General features: G+C 38.4%; 1 pseudogene; it reads left to right on the top strand.

The window, feature by feature from the left end:
• LOC137241511 (developmental protein eyes absent-like) overlaps positions 1-15,352 on the top strand; it is a 32,976-nt pseudogene extending 17,624 nt beyond the window's left edge.
• Positions 15,353-15,585: the final 233 nt, after the last annotated feature.

Genomic DNA, 15,585 nt, shown 5'->3' with positions numbered 1-15,585 from the left:
CGGCCTACCTGGGGACTTATGTATTTTGTTAGCAACAGCGATACATAATGAGATAAAAATATGCCCCCACTGCTCGGTTCCATCGTCGGGTCGATGGTAGCTGTAAATGAGCAGGTGTGGGCGCCGGGTCTGTCAGCTCTCTGTGTCGTAAGCAGCTTTTCGACGGGAAACTTTCCTTGCTGCACAGAGGCGTTTACGCATTTTGGCTGCCACAAAATAGTGGTCTGTATTGAAATTCGGACCTCGTACAGTGCCCACATCCAGAACATTGGAACTATGCCTGCCGTCGATCACGACGTCGTCGATTTGGTTTCCTTTTCTTCTATCAGGAGATAGACATTTAGTTTTATGTATCTTTTTATGCTTAAGCCTGATACTGCGGCCGCCGTGGTGTGATGGCAGAGTGCTCCACCTACCACACCAAAGATCCTGGGTTCACGCCTCGTGCAAAGCAACATCAAAATTTTAGGAACAAGTTTTTTTCAATTAGAAGAAAACTTTTGTTAGCGGGGTCGCCCTCGGCAGTTTTGGCAAGCACTCCGAGTGTATTTCTGCCATGAAAAGCTTTCAGTGAAAACTCATCTGCCTTGTAGATACCGTTCGGAGTCGGCATAAAATAAGTAGGACCCGTCTGCCAATTTGTAGAAAAAAAATTAAAAAAAAGGAGCATTACGTAAATTGGAAGAGAAGCTCGGCCTTAAATCTCACCGGAGGTTATCGCGCCTTTCATTTATTATATTTTTTTTTATACTGCAGATGATCATATTTCTAGCTGAGACGAAGTCAGTCAGTCCAACTCGTTGGGGAATGTTGAATCGTGGACAAATTTTTTCCCATTTCCCCACTGTAGGAACAAATACTTCCACCTTGCCCACCCAGTATGATTTTAATTTCATGGCGGGGGCAGTCATCATATTTTTTTTGTTCTAGCGTCTCATAAGAAGTGCCCTTATCCTTGTCGTCCGCATCGCGCGTATAAACATTATATTGAAAATCTTCTCCCTGATAAAGATCGGGCCGAGATGCTCGTTCGCAGCCATCAACGGCAATACCCAGCGGGTTAGGGGGATTAAAATATACCCGCGGTAGGTATGGCTGTCATAAGAGGTGACTATAATACCAAATTGATCGTAGAGGTTGCCAGCGCAATATATAGCTTCTCCAACCCAACTGCCAATCTCACCTATCCGTGGCAAATCCTGTTTCATTAACAGCAGAGGCTCTGGCGACCCCAAGTTCCTCATGGAACTAGGGGTGGGGAAGGCGGGATGGCATAGAAGGTTTAATATAGTCATATAAATCGTTCCCGAGATAGTCGGGGTAGTACCTTAATGGTGTTTTGTTACCGGAACGTACCGGATCTATATCCGGCAAAGGACCATCAACATCGATAACACTCCTCAAAGCCTACGGGGTGTATCTTTATCGTTAATACAACAACAACACTACTCACCGCCGAAGCGACTTTCCCACCTCAAAACCAACACCGGGTTGTTAATATGACCACCGTACTGCCTTATCGCCTTCTGTCGTCGCACGTCCATCATGCTTCCTGTATGGCGCGATGTTTGCCTTTGACTGGGCGAGGACATCAGCCAACCGAAACATCCCGGCATCGATACCTTCCCCTTAAAGAGTTCGAACATTCGGTGCATGCCCCTAAATCAGTTAAATATGTAATTGGTAATAGATTTGATTTCCAACAGTTGCTCACTATTGCAATTAGCCAAAGAACTTAAAAAGGAAGGATTAAAATAAAATTTTCAGGCAAGAAAGCAACAACAAATTGACATGGAAATGAGACACCCAAAAAAATTCGGTGTGACATTTTTAACAATGGAATCTGACACCTGCATGCTGTGGCGTGTGGTTGCTGGGGAAAATGTACATATAACAAATTTAGATCTTTATGAATTATAATTTTTAAATACATACATATGCATGTACATACATACTATATATGCATGAATGAAAATCACCGATGTCTTATTTTTTCATGTGGTGAGTTGCATTCGTCGGTTTCAGGCGATCGGTCATTCATGCCACCTAAAAGCGTGTTGCATGTGAAAATGTTTAATTTTTCTTGTTGCACAGATTTGTCTGTCGTTTATTTGATTAACCACTCCTTCACCCTCTCCCTCAGCGTTTGTCTCGTGTGATTCTTATTCAAATGTAATTTGCCTGTAGATAAATGAAGTTCATTGTCGTGCTGCTGGTCGATCATATTTTTTATTAGGTTTTGCAGTCAATATGACTGAATGCTCTTGTTGTAATCTGATGCAAAGGTGTTGTTGTTGTTAAATGATCATAGAATTTTTGTAATTCTATCAATGTCTCTTAAGGCTACAGAAATATGGGTGGAAAAGTATTTTGGTTGGTAGTTTTTTGTTTTTTTTTTTTTGTTTTGTTTTATGAGACAAAGAAATTTATTGACGCTTGTGGCGGGTTAAAGTTCGTGTGATGATTAATTTTACTGAATTTACATATATTCTTTAATTTTTATTGTATTTTTTTCTATTTTACAGTTAACTGTAAATGTAATTCTGCTTTTCTTATTTGTTCGTGTATGGAATTTTTACTTCAATTTTACTGCCATTTTATTAGGTCCGTTTCATGTTTGTCCCCAGATTTCAACATAAGTTTGAGGAATCCCCCAATATATTTTTGAGTCACTTCCCACAGCTTGGAACATGTTTAAGAACCTGATGATAATGCTAGGCGGCGCCGGGATTGTGATATTTTAAAAATTCGTTCGAATTTTTAAATTTCACTGTCAGGTTTTAAGTAATTTCCCAGTGAGCTAGGGATTTGAAACCGGGAATATAGCTTTTGGACTTCTGTTCAACTATATACAAGGGTATTGATTCAAAAAAAGATTGTGCTGGGCTTTTTGTGGACATTACAAAAGCATTCGATATGGTTGATCATGGCCGTCTTTTAAATAAGCTTTATGATTTGGCAATTCGTGGCTTGTTATACAATTGGTTTGTTTCTTATTTAGGAAATCGAACCCAAAGAGTGAAAATAGGCAACACTCTTAGTGAGACCAAAGTCATAAACTCTGGTGTACCACAAGGATCGGTTCTGGGTCCCATATTATTCCTTATCTATGTGAACTCACTATTTATTCAACCTTTTAAGGGCAAAGTCGAAGCATTTGCGGATGACTTAGGAATTGCATATAACTCAACGGATCCTTTAAATTTGATAGCGGATCTGAACCACGATATACACATACTTCGGTCATGGTTTGCGGAACATAAACTGGTTGTCAGCAATAAAACCAAATTAATGTGCTTTAGTCCAAAACTTCAAGAAGCACAAGATCTTAATATAACATTTCACAGTGCAATATGCAAACGTAATATCCTATATAGTAACAAGTGCTCCAACCATCGTTATCAGTATTCTTTTCAAAATAATACAGCATGTGACTCTAACTGCTTTGAAATTGAAAAAGTGAATAGCTTCAAATACCTAGGAGTCACAATTGACCGTAATCTATACTGGAATGAGCAAATCGCAACTGTAAGAAAATACTTACTTTCAACCAATCGTATACTTTACCGTCTTAGAAAATACGTTCCAAACCATACACTGAAAACAGTTTATTATAGTATATTTCATTCAAAATTAGAATATGGAATAAGTTTCTGGGGTGGTGCTCACTCCAATAAAATAAATCAATTAACTGTACTGCAAAAATGTGCAGTAAGGAAAATTTTTAATTGTCCACGTCGGACTCACTCCTTTGACTTATTTAGAAGATCAAAAATATTCCCATTTGTTCTATTACAAAGTTTTAAAAATTTTTTACATGAGAGGTGGCTATTTTCAAAATCCCACACGAGGAATGTACAGCCTGCGTAGTAACCATAGCACACTTGTTTCTTTACCAGTTTTTCGAACAACATTGTTTAGAAATTCCTACACTGTCTTATCCTGCAAACTTTTTAATTCCCTTCCAGAAAACATACGAGACATTAGATCCAGATCTGTGTTTTTAAAAAAAAAAAAAACTTGGCTTCTTGAGTTTGATACCAACCAGATAGAAATTTTGATGCACTACGTTGTATAATATAGTCTTTAATTTTATATATGCATTGTATAGTTTTGAATTTTCTTTTTGCTGTTTTCTTATGAGGAATTCTGTAAACTTAGCTTTTGTATTCTTTCTTCAAATTGTTTCATGACTTAATTTAGTCAATTTATTTTTGAAATATCTTATTCTCATTTTAAATAAATTTTTTTATATATATCTTGTATTCTTTTTTTTGTTCACCCCACTACTACTATTTATACAATGGAATTTGTTAAAACATGATGTGACATACAACACTATTTTTATTATATAAAATAAAGATGTCACTAACTATTCTCTAAGTAATGATATTGTAGACATGTAAAATTAAGCTATCGAATATGTACATACGCTTATGAGAATAATGAAATAAATAATAATCTAAATCTAAATCTAAATCTTAAATTTCTATTGAGCTTCAATATATAGGAAAAGAATCCTTCCGGATTTGGCAGGGATCGAAATATCTAGAGATTTTTGCAAAACCTATTCAGAGCATGGGATATCTTGCCATCGATTTTTAATCATTAAGCTGGAAACTTGAAACCTTGCGTTTAGAGCAGGAGACACCGAAACAATGCAGCAAAAAGGGAAAACTATCCGCTAGGTGGAGATATCTAGAAAACTCATACGAGACTAGGAATCTGGGGATGGGTTTTTAAGTAATTGTTTTTGAGCTAGAAACTTGAAACCTTACACTTAGACAATGGCACAAAAGAAAAAAATGTCCGCTAGTTGGCGCACGGGTCGACGTATTTATTCATACGAGACTAGAAATTTCGAAATCGGTTTTAGGTCACTTCCCGGTGAGCTTAAAACTTGAGTCCTTATTCTTAGTTCAGGGCACCGTGAAAATGCATCAAAACGAAAAAAAACCGCTAGTAGGTGCAAGGGTTGAGATAAATAGAAAATTCATACGAGACCAGGAATCTCGGGATGGCTTGTTAGAGACTTAAAACCTCCAACACAGCTTAATGAAATAGCTTAGATATTTACAAAATCCATACAAAGCATGTGGAATATTGTGAGCGATTTTTAAGTACTTTCTAATTGAAAGAAAGAAATTTGAAGCCTTAACATTAAGTCAAAATGGTGAAAAAACTTCCCCTAGATGGCGCATGGACTTAGATATTTAGGAAAGTTTTACGGATCTGATGAAATCCTGCGATCGATTTTTAGGTTACTTGTTATTGAGCTACAAAATAACTGAAACCCAGTTGAGAACCCTATGCAGTAAACAAGTGGAAAAAATCCTACTGGCGGCGTCCGGGCGACATATATGGACATTTTAAATCCAATAGGGGAATTTGGGATCAAGTTTGAAGAAACTTCCAACTAAACTATAAACTTGAAACCTCGCACATTTTTAAGAGTAGCAAGGCAATGAAATAAAAAGAGAAAAAAATTCGCTAGGTGGCGCACGGGTCGATATAATATAAAGTTCACACGAGAAAAGGAAACTGTCGATTGATTTTAAAGTAACTTCCTGGAAAGCCAGAGGATTAAGATCTTAAACGTATTTCAAAGGTCAATCGAAACGAAGTACCGCCTAGTTCAACCTATCATTGAGTTAAAAACTTGAAGCTTCACATATAGTTCAGAGCACCGAAACAATGCAACAAAAAGGGAACCTTTGACCGTTACGTGGCGCACGGGTTAATATGATTGCAAAATGCATGCGACACTTGGAAACGAAAGATAAAGTTTTAAGCTAGATACCTGAAAATTTAAAAATATCTCAGATGCCAAAGGGTGTAGAATTATATCACAAAAAACTTGTCTAGGGGGCGCACAGATCGTTATATTAAGAAAGCTCATACAGAAGGGGAGAAAGCTTCAAATCAGTCATTGAAATACTTGACATTGAGCTACAAACTTGAAAGTTCACACATAGTTCGGAGTATTGAGTGGGATAATAAAATAAGATACAAAAATTTTAAACACTTCCTTTATATAAATGGACCAACACGAAGCGGGAATTGTGTCCCTGAACACATACATTATGTTGATGAGTTTGGATTTTGAAATTTTAACAAGAGCTATTGTAAAGTGGTTATCAGAAATAAAACTGTAAAGGTAGAGTGCAAGTTACAGACGTTAAACATTTTCTTTACTGCGAAGTCTCCCATCTGGATGTATTTTAAGCAGTTGTTCATCTTATTTCGGTAAAACCTTACCGAGCAGTATGGCAACTCAACATATACTCTGCTTCATAGCATAGGCATGAGCTCAATGATTATTTTCTGGGTGGTTTCCAAGCTAAAAAAAAACAATATGGAAGTAGGAGGAACAACTGAGTCAATTGTGGCCATTAGGGGGTGCCATCAAAGGTGTACTCTCGGCTCTCTCGTGAACCTTGCCTTGAACGGCAGCAAAATCAGTTTTCCAACGAAAGCTTAATATCAGGGGGTTACACTGTACAGAACCCTAACGTGAATAACCATTTAGAGAATACCGTAACCAAAGGAACAAGGCATTTCTGCGCCTGTACTGGACTTAGTGGCAAAATATGAGAGTTTTGTCTGGTGGCCAAAACCTTCTGATGCACTTGAGCCTTTAGTGGGAATACCTACCATAATAAAGCAGAAGGCTACACTTATTACTCTAGAGCTTCAAAATATCTCTGGGCTGTATAGATTATCCTTTTCTGCAATTTGTGATACGCTCAGAATCTAACGTAACTTTGAGGTTGATATAACGCGCTGGGCAGCGTCATATTTTCAAACTGACTCAGAGGTTTGGTTCACTAACAAATCAAAATTGGGTACATAGTGGTAAAAGTGGATCTGAAACCTATGCACTGAGCTTGAGGCAATCAATACCAATCAGCGAAAGTCTTATGATATGATGCCGATTTCTTAAGCAAGTAAACTCTTCTAATGGTGCAAAATGCTTCATTATATTTATTATTTATGAACAAAATTCATAGCTGAATGAACAGATTAACTACTTCTATAATCGCTAATTCCTGTCACGTCAATTTAAAATTGGTTTCAACCGTTCTTTTAAAAAAATGACTACCTTATATTCTACCGCGGCGCAATTCTTGGGACTACGGTAATAAAAATAGCCAAAAGACTCGCAGTAAAAATAACAAAAGAAGCAACATTTGCTGTCCATATGCTGTCATGAGTTCACCGACAATCACACAATAGCTAAATCTACAGCAAATCAAGTCAAGTGTGTCGTCAAATCTGACCAAAGGAGATGATTAGAACACACACTTTTATGGTAACCCAACAAACACTGATGTTATAAAATGAATAGAGGAAGAGACACTGGGGAAATATAGCGTTTTCAACAAAATGGGATCTAATTATCGAGTCGAGATAGGTTATAGTTCTGCAGTCGATTTCTTATATATTTGTCTAATAGGATGTCTCAAAGGATCCAAATTTTACCATAGAACACGGTGACAGACGGCAGGTTTTAAGTCCGGGGCAAACTCCTGTAAGAACGAAAGCGGCGACCTTATAACCGATATCAGTGCGGCTTCAGATCTGATAAATCTACCATCGACCATCTTAAAAAAAGCCGCAACAAAATCTGATACGCATCACCTTTTCGTCGATTTTAAAGCCGCCTTCGACAGCACGAAAACGAGCCTCCTATACGCGGCTATTTCTGAATTTGGTTTCCCCGCAAAACTTATACGGCTAAGCAACACCATCAGCTGAGTCAGAATTGGGAAGGCCCTCTCAGAGCCGTTCGAAGCTAAACAAGTTTTCAGACAGGGTGAACCCCTATCGTGCGATTTCTTTACTTTGATGCTGGACAAAATTATACCAGCTGCAGAACTTAGACGCCCTGGAACAAAATTCAATAAAAACGTGCACTTACTGGCGTATGCTGATGACGTTGATATCATTGGCCTGAACACCCGCACCGTAAGTTCTGCTTGCTACAAACTGGAGAAGGAAGTCAGCGCATTTGCGTCTTGGCAATCAACAACATCAGCTCTGAAATCCAGCGAAGAATCACTCTGGCCAATAAATGCTACTTTGGACTAGGTAGGCAATTGAAAAGTAAATTCCTCTCTCGGCAAGCGAAAATCATTCTGCACAAGTTATTTATGTTACCTGTCCTGTCGGAACCCGCCTATGCAAGCAGAGTAAGAGGACGTCCCCCACTCCGTTGAAATCCCCAGGTGAAAAACGATTTAAACTCCGTTGGTGTGACCAATTGGCGCCAGTTGGCAGAGCGGAGAAGCGACAGGCGCACCTTGTTGGATGGCTGTAACCGTTTAAACGGTTAAGCGCCAATTAGGTAAGTAAGTAATCGGACACTAATGTGAATTGAGTTTGCAATAGTTCTCTAATCATTCTCGACTCGATAACTACTCAGTGTAGTTCTCTAATAATTTGCTCGAGTCTCACTAACATTAAAGGCTGTGTCATGGCGGAACTATACAAGGTGGCAGCATGGCGACATACCTACAAACATAAATAAAAGTTCTATGTACTTTGTTTTTGTAAATTCGATGGGCTAATGTCAAAATAGTACTGCGCCGGAAGTTGGCGTATCAAATCGAATAAAAAAGTACACTATCAGCTGTCACATGCTGCCACCTTGTATAGTTCCGACATTAGCTGTGTTTGCTGGGAATCTTTTTATACCTTTCATGAACATGAAATGGTATATTAATTTTGGTCCGATGTTTGTAACGTTGAGAAATATAGAAGATAGACTCACCATCAAGTATACCGAATTGATCAGGGCGACGAACTGAGTTGATATAGCCATATCCGTCAGTCTGTCTGTTTGAACGCAAACTAGTACCTCAAATTTTGAGATATCTCAATGAAATTTGGCACAAGGATGTATTTTTGTATTATATTAGGCATTTGTTGGATACGGTAGGATCGGACCACAATAACATATATCTCCCATACAACCGATCATTCAGATAACACGATTTTAGTCATTCCTGCCGCAATTTAGAAAGTATATACGTGAAACTCGGTGAGATATATTCGAATATATCATAGAAGATATCCTGAAAAAAAAACTTTGATCGGAGCTATATATAGTACATATCCCATACAATCGATCGTTTTGGCAAATTCTCCCTTAATTTCCAATATAAAAACGTTAAACTTGGTGATATTTATTCTAATATATCATAGACGATTTCATGAAGAAATCATTTCGACGGAGCTATATATAATATATATCCCATACAACCCATCGTTCAGATAAGGGGGTTTTTTGCCATTTTTTTATATTTATCTTAAAATCGTTTAGGTATGTACATCTGTTCACTATATATTTCTTATCTTATACAGTGCATTATTTGGAGATTATGAATGGGATAAGATTATTATTGTTCAGCCCCATTCATGAAAGGTATGAAGTCTTCGGCTGTGCCCGTCCTTACTTGTTTTTTGTTTTTTGTATTTCCTTTTGTAAGCAATGCTCGTTTTTGGATTTTCCTATATTTTTATAGTCATGCGCTTTATACTTTAGCGTCTAGCGCATCGATTTTCGTTGTCTTGTGCCTTGAGGCAACCGTTAGAAGCACTTGGCAATATTAGAGTCATACGCCTGCGCAGTTACATGCATCTAAATTTGAGTACGTATGTATGTTTATAAACATGTACTAAGTTTAAATGTCCCGTTTTTTGATTTTTTCCCTATACAATACAAACAATAGGACACTTGACTCATGACAGCGGTGGACACTACTATATACATATGTGTGTATGTATATATGTATGTATCTGTATATGTTTTCAAGTGTTTACTTTTAATTTCCTTTTCAGCTTTTCATTTCGTTTAGTTTTGTGTTCTACGCTTCAGTACTTTGTTTATTACTTTTGGCTATTGGGCTGTGTGGTTTTAATTATATTTTTTTGTTGTTGTTAATGTTTATGTTCCTTTTTATGTTTGTCCAAAGAATTATTGATTTTTTAGTACTTAGTTCTTATGCCCTGCACTGGCGACATTGTCAACGTTTTGTTGCTAAAATTTTAATTTATTTAATTTAATTATTTCTGTTACAATTTTTTATTGTTTTTTTTTTAACGTTTCTATATTCCTCTGTTTATTATTCTTTCCGTAAGTCTATTCCCTATTTTACTCATAAGTCAGTGTCGTTCCATGGCATTTTATAGAATTGTTGGTACCTAGAAATTTTTGGGTTGGAGCGCGACTCCTCGTGACCATTGCTCAAATTGACGTTAATTTGAAGTTTTGTGTATTTATCTTGATCGAAGTTGAATTTATGTAATAAAGTGGGCGTCATAAACATTTATGTTTGTTTTTGTAATGAAATAAATGTTTAAATAATTTGATTTGATATTCGAAATAGTTTGATTTTATATGAAGGCTTTCTCAAGCGTTCGATTCAAGCGTTTTTGTTTTAGGTGTAAATTATATATAACGCATTGTCATTTTTAAACGGTTTTATTTAGGTTGAGTTGACAGGCTGCACGGCTGGCCGGCCGGCCGAATTTTGTAATTAAAATTTAAGTAACTTCCCGATAAGCTACAAGCTTGAAACTTGGAATATATTTCAGAACCCAATGACAATGCAATAATAAGGAAAAAGTCGCCGCTAGGTGGCACTAGGATCGAGATATTCACAAAAATCGTAGTTGTGGTCCCATTTCGCTCATATTTGGAAATCATATTTGACATACAGAAACAGAAACCGCTTTAGTAAAAAAAATTCACGCTAGGTATCGCAAAGATTGAGATATTCAAAAACTCGTACTTGTCTGTCCGATTTGGCTCTTTGAACAAATATTATATACAGTCCGGTAGAAGTGACATCAAAATACTTTCGAGCGCATAATTACAAATTTTGCAAGTGAAATTTCAGTATAATAAAATAAATAAAAAAACTTTAAGTTAAACGGTTTTATTGAAAGCAATACTTACATTAAGTAATAATAATACTCAGAGCTAGAAAATAATTAGGTAGGTCCTATGTACTAGTCATCATCTCTCCATCAATCTAGGGCGTTGATCAGACAATTAAATAAAAGCGTTGGGCGCGTGAAATTTCTAAAAATGAGAGGCGTGGCAAAACCTGATTAAGGTTCAGTTGGTCTTACTTATGACTATCAATAGAAATTTGACGTGTCCAACGCTTTTATTTAATTGTCTGATGATCAACGCCCTAGATTGATGAGGAGCGTGATGACTAGTACCTAGGACCTACCTAATAATTTTCTATCTTTTCTTATTATTACTACTTAATGTAAGTATTGTTTTCAATAAAACCGTTTAACTTAAAAATTTTTTTAAATTATTTTATTTCTCGTGTGAATCAAAATTCCTGTCATATAAGAGCATATATAATCTGGCCCTAAATCTCAATTTACGAACATTTCAGTACTACTCCTTCTCAAATCTCAAACATTTGTTCTCAAGTGCATCCAAAACAATCATTAATATCACTCTTAAAATAAAAGGCACGCTTTTATAAAGAACATTTCGATACTTCCCACATAAAGAAAATTCATATTCTAAAACCCCTCGCAAAAATGACCGGAACGGAGTGAGATCAAAATGCTGTTTTCAAATTCTTCTCAACATGAACATAAAGGCGCCGACCCATGGTGTCTTCAATCTTTCGCACAATTACCTTGACATGACCTAATATGCGATACTAAGAAGGCTGTTTCTGCGATAGTTGTGACAGTTAGCAGGAACCCCGTCCATAAGGACTGGGAAATAAACGCATAGAGTCGAATTGGCGGGCATGCAGTCGCATGACCATATTTTGCACTGAAGTTGATGGATGCGCCTTATCAACTCCTCGTCGCCTTATTTGAATAGCTCCACAGGCAATCGATCAGCGTCCGCGCCTAATCTGGCTGTTGCTATTTTGACTTCATCATAGTTGGGTGGCGGAACATTAATTCTGTCACCGATTGCGGTCACGGATTTATCGTCTTCCCCGGGCTTTTCGTCGCTGCCTCCATTTAAGAGTACAAAGAAGTGTTCCCGCTATAATCAAAGCACCCTGTGGAAATCGGTTACCGGTCGTCGTTTTAGTTTTTACAGAAGCTCGCCCGTGCTAAAAATCTATCTCCGATTTTTTTCTAATAATTATCGGGACTTATTTTGCACGCAATAACGCCGTTCTGTCTCCGGTTTTTTCTTTCTGAACGGACTTATCGGCTGCCTTTACAACTCGCGGGAACGTTCGCACACTCTTCTTGTTGCGTTCGATCTTAACGTTGCCCTATATACAGCTTTCTTTCTTTTATGGTACCAGTTGTTTTTCCGTGGCTGCAACAAGATAGTGGTTCGAGTCGAGATCATTTCCTCGGATCAAGCGTGCATTTAAAACAGAGGTGGGTGCCGTCCGTCTGTCACAACTATGTAGCTTGGCGTATATTTTTATGGTTGAATCTGGAGACATTACACAATTTCGCGGTTATGTCGTAAGCCGACCGTCTTCATGCGCTAATGACAGTACTTGTCGACAATAACTGCCGCAGATCACAAATCTAACATCGAAACTGCGCTTATCTGCTTGGCCACTTCAGTAAGCATCACAACTTTTAATTCCCATTTTCGCATGCTTCATCCATTGCGGCGATGTCAGCATTTGCTTTCACGAGGAAATTAACCAACCGGTCATCGGCAACTATCCCATTAAGGGAACGGACATTCCAGGTGCATGCCCTTAAATTCTAAGCATTTAAATGTTTGCCATAGTCATCATCAAAAAAGGGGTTTCTCGATATCATAGGCTTTGTTTTAGTTTTCTTTAAAAGGTGATTTTAGGTTGTCGCCTTCTCGCGTTAGCTCACCACCAAACGGATGTTCCGTGGGTACCATGAGGATACTTATCTGTAAGCTACCGGAAGTAGTGAGCTGCTTCAACTGCATGCAAACCAATCACCCTAACCATTGCCTAGTGAATGACGGTCAAAAGCATTTCCTTTCTATTATCCACAGCAGGTTAGAAAGATCTGGATAGGCCAGAGTTTTCTGAGCAGACTCGAGGAACATTTGTTTGATACAGATTTTACGTCGGGCGGACACATATAACTAAGGGCTAAGGGATGCGTTTCTCAGTCTCCCTAGATGTTGATGAGTTTTTTACTCATCTATTTCGAGACAATGCGAAGTAAGGCAATGTTGCTTGGCTATTCCATTAGCAATAGCAGCCTCTTATCCAGAGCCACGTTAGTCTTTAGGAAACTTGAATTTCCTACTTACCACTTGCTACTGAAAATCAAAGCTGAAATTCAAAGATTCCACCAGTCAAGGGCTCCATAGAAGAGTATGGGATTGACCGCCTTATACCCAGGTAGTCTGCAACCCTTAAATGTGATGTAACTGCAGTAGTATAAGACGACCGGGATGTATATTGAAAGACTAGGATCATTGCTACTGTGGGCCATGGTTGCTGGTAAAAACACAACCAGCCAGTAAAAACTGTAAAATGGAGAAAACTGAGGGTATTTCCATTACTACTTATGACTTGTGGAGGATAGCCTGAAGGCTGGGCATATACAGATAACGTATGCCAACGGAACAAAAAAAAAAAATTTCAAGATGGCAACTATAACCAAACGGAATTCTTGCGCTTCGAGAGTCGGCGAAAGGCCGGCCAAAGCTACCATGGATTACCCCCGAGTCCTGCAAATTTACCCTTCGCCTGAACTTGGCAGTTTTCATTAAAGATTCGTTTTAAATTCCTTCTCCTAAAATTATTTGTGTTGGTGGATGTACATCATTTTGAGTCTCTAGTATCGTATCGTTTTTTTTGTGTCTATTCATTAAGAGGTTTTCCCACGTTATCGAGTAATATTCTAATAATTAAATTTCTCTTTCTTTTATTTGCAGTCTTTGCTCTCAATCTATCGCGCAATCCTCCCAACAACAACATCAGCAGCAGCATCAACATCAACAACAGCAGTCCCAACACCACACTTCACAACTTCATACACACTCCCTGCCACATACACAACCGCCACTGGGCGCAAGTGGTACTGGTACCTCGACTGCGGCTGGCCAATGCAGCCCATTAACATTGCCGCCACAGTCACAGCCGCTAAAACCAACAGTTACCTCGCTGGCGTCACTTAGTGGCCATTACAATACGACACCCAACCTGAATTCCAGCTGTAGCCTATCATCTGGGCTGAGCGCTTATCCATCGCTTAGCCCCACCGGCGCTTCATTCACACAATCGCCTGGCAGTAGTTTTTCAACATATCAGCACCCGCATGCCACCACCGATAGCACGTTCGTTGGATTTGATGGCACAACAGGACTTAGTAGCAATGCAGGACGTCATCAACATGCAGATATAGGAGTGGCGGCTAGTGCCGGTATGTCACATTGGTTGCCAACAGAAGCACAATTAACTTCAGTGAAATCTGAAAATCGTAGTCCAGGCCTCAGCAATAATAACAGCAGTGGAGGTGGTGGAGGCGCACAGTGAATGTGAATTCCAATAGCACCGGCATTGCGTCACAGTCAGCTTTGGGTGGCAGCAGTGCAGGGCACTTAGATAGCAGTGCTTTAATGACAAGTAATGGCGTAGCGCCGGGTTCGAGTTCAATCTATGGTTGTTCGACAGTCGGTGTTGGCGGTTTGAGTGGCATGGATGGTGGTGTTGGCAGTATCTTCAAGCTCCAGCGCAGCTATGGCAGCGGTGAATTCATCAGCAGCAGTAGCGGGCGCAGCAGCAGCATATGATAGCAGCAAATATGATTATTACAATTACTATAATAGCATGCAACAATACACGCCGCCTTTCTACTCGACCTACGGCTCAGCTTACACAAGTGCTGCGGCACGCGCTGTAACCAAAATAGAGCCAAACGCGCCGTATTTGACATCGTCGTATGCGACAGCAGCTGGTAATAATAATTCATCACAACTTTATCCAACTGCTTACGGTTACAACAATTTCGCACAGTTTGGTACGGCAGCAACGCAACAAGGCTACGGTGTCTACTATAATGATCAGTATGGTAATTATTATAATCCGGCGAGCTATTCACCTTAGGGCGCAGTTAGTTCGCCCAGTTCGAGTGCAGCAAGCAGGGCCGTAGAGAGAAAATCCGTGCCCGGGACTAAACAATTTACGGGCCCTCTATAAAAAATCCACTAATACATTTGATTAACGTGAATTAATAACGTCTCATTCATGAATCAATATTGATGGATTACTTCAAACAATTTTTTTTCAACATCAACTAAATGATTTTTGGACTAAGAACTGACAATAAAGTTAACACAGAATATTTACTATTTATACTATTTTATTGTAACGTAGAATTAAAATTCTCTTTTAACAGCCACATATGGTTGCAAATAATCTTTTCTAGTTATTTGGTAACATTTTAATACATTTCTGATAAATTTAATGATGATTATAAATTTTAATTATTCAATATAGAAAGTTCGGATATTAAAGACTGACTTTACTTGCTTTTTTCGCTGGAAAATTTTTATAATAGTATCAAAGTTTAACTGTCTTGCCAAAACGGATTAGTCCTGAAACTCGCTCTTGAGATGAACACGATCTA

This window comes from Eurosta solidaginis, chromosome 2, assembly GCF_040869045.1.
Source record: "Eurosta solidaginis isolate ZX-2024a chromosome 2, ASM4086904v1, whole genome shotgun sequence".
Taxonomy (NCBI): Eukaryota; Metazoa; Arthropoda; class Insecta; order Diptera; family Tephritidae; genus Eurosta; species Eurosta solidaginis.
The sequence above is the reverse complement of the archived record's forward strand: the minus strand, read 5'-3'. Positions and strand labels throughout refer to the sequence as shown.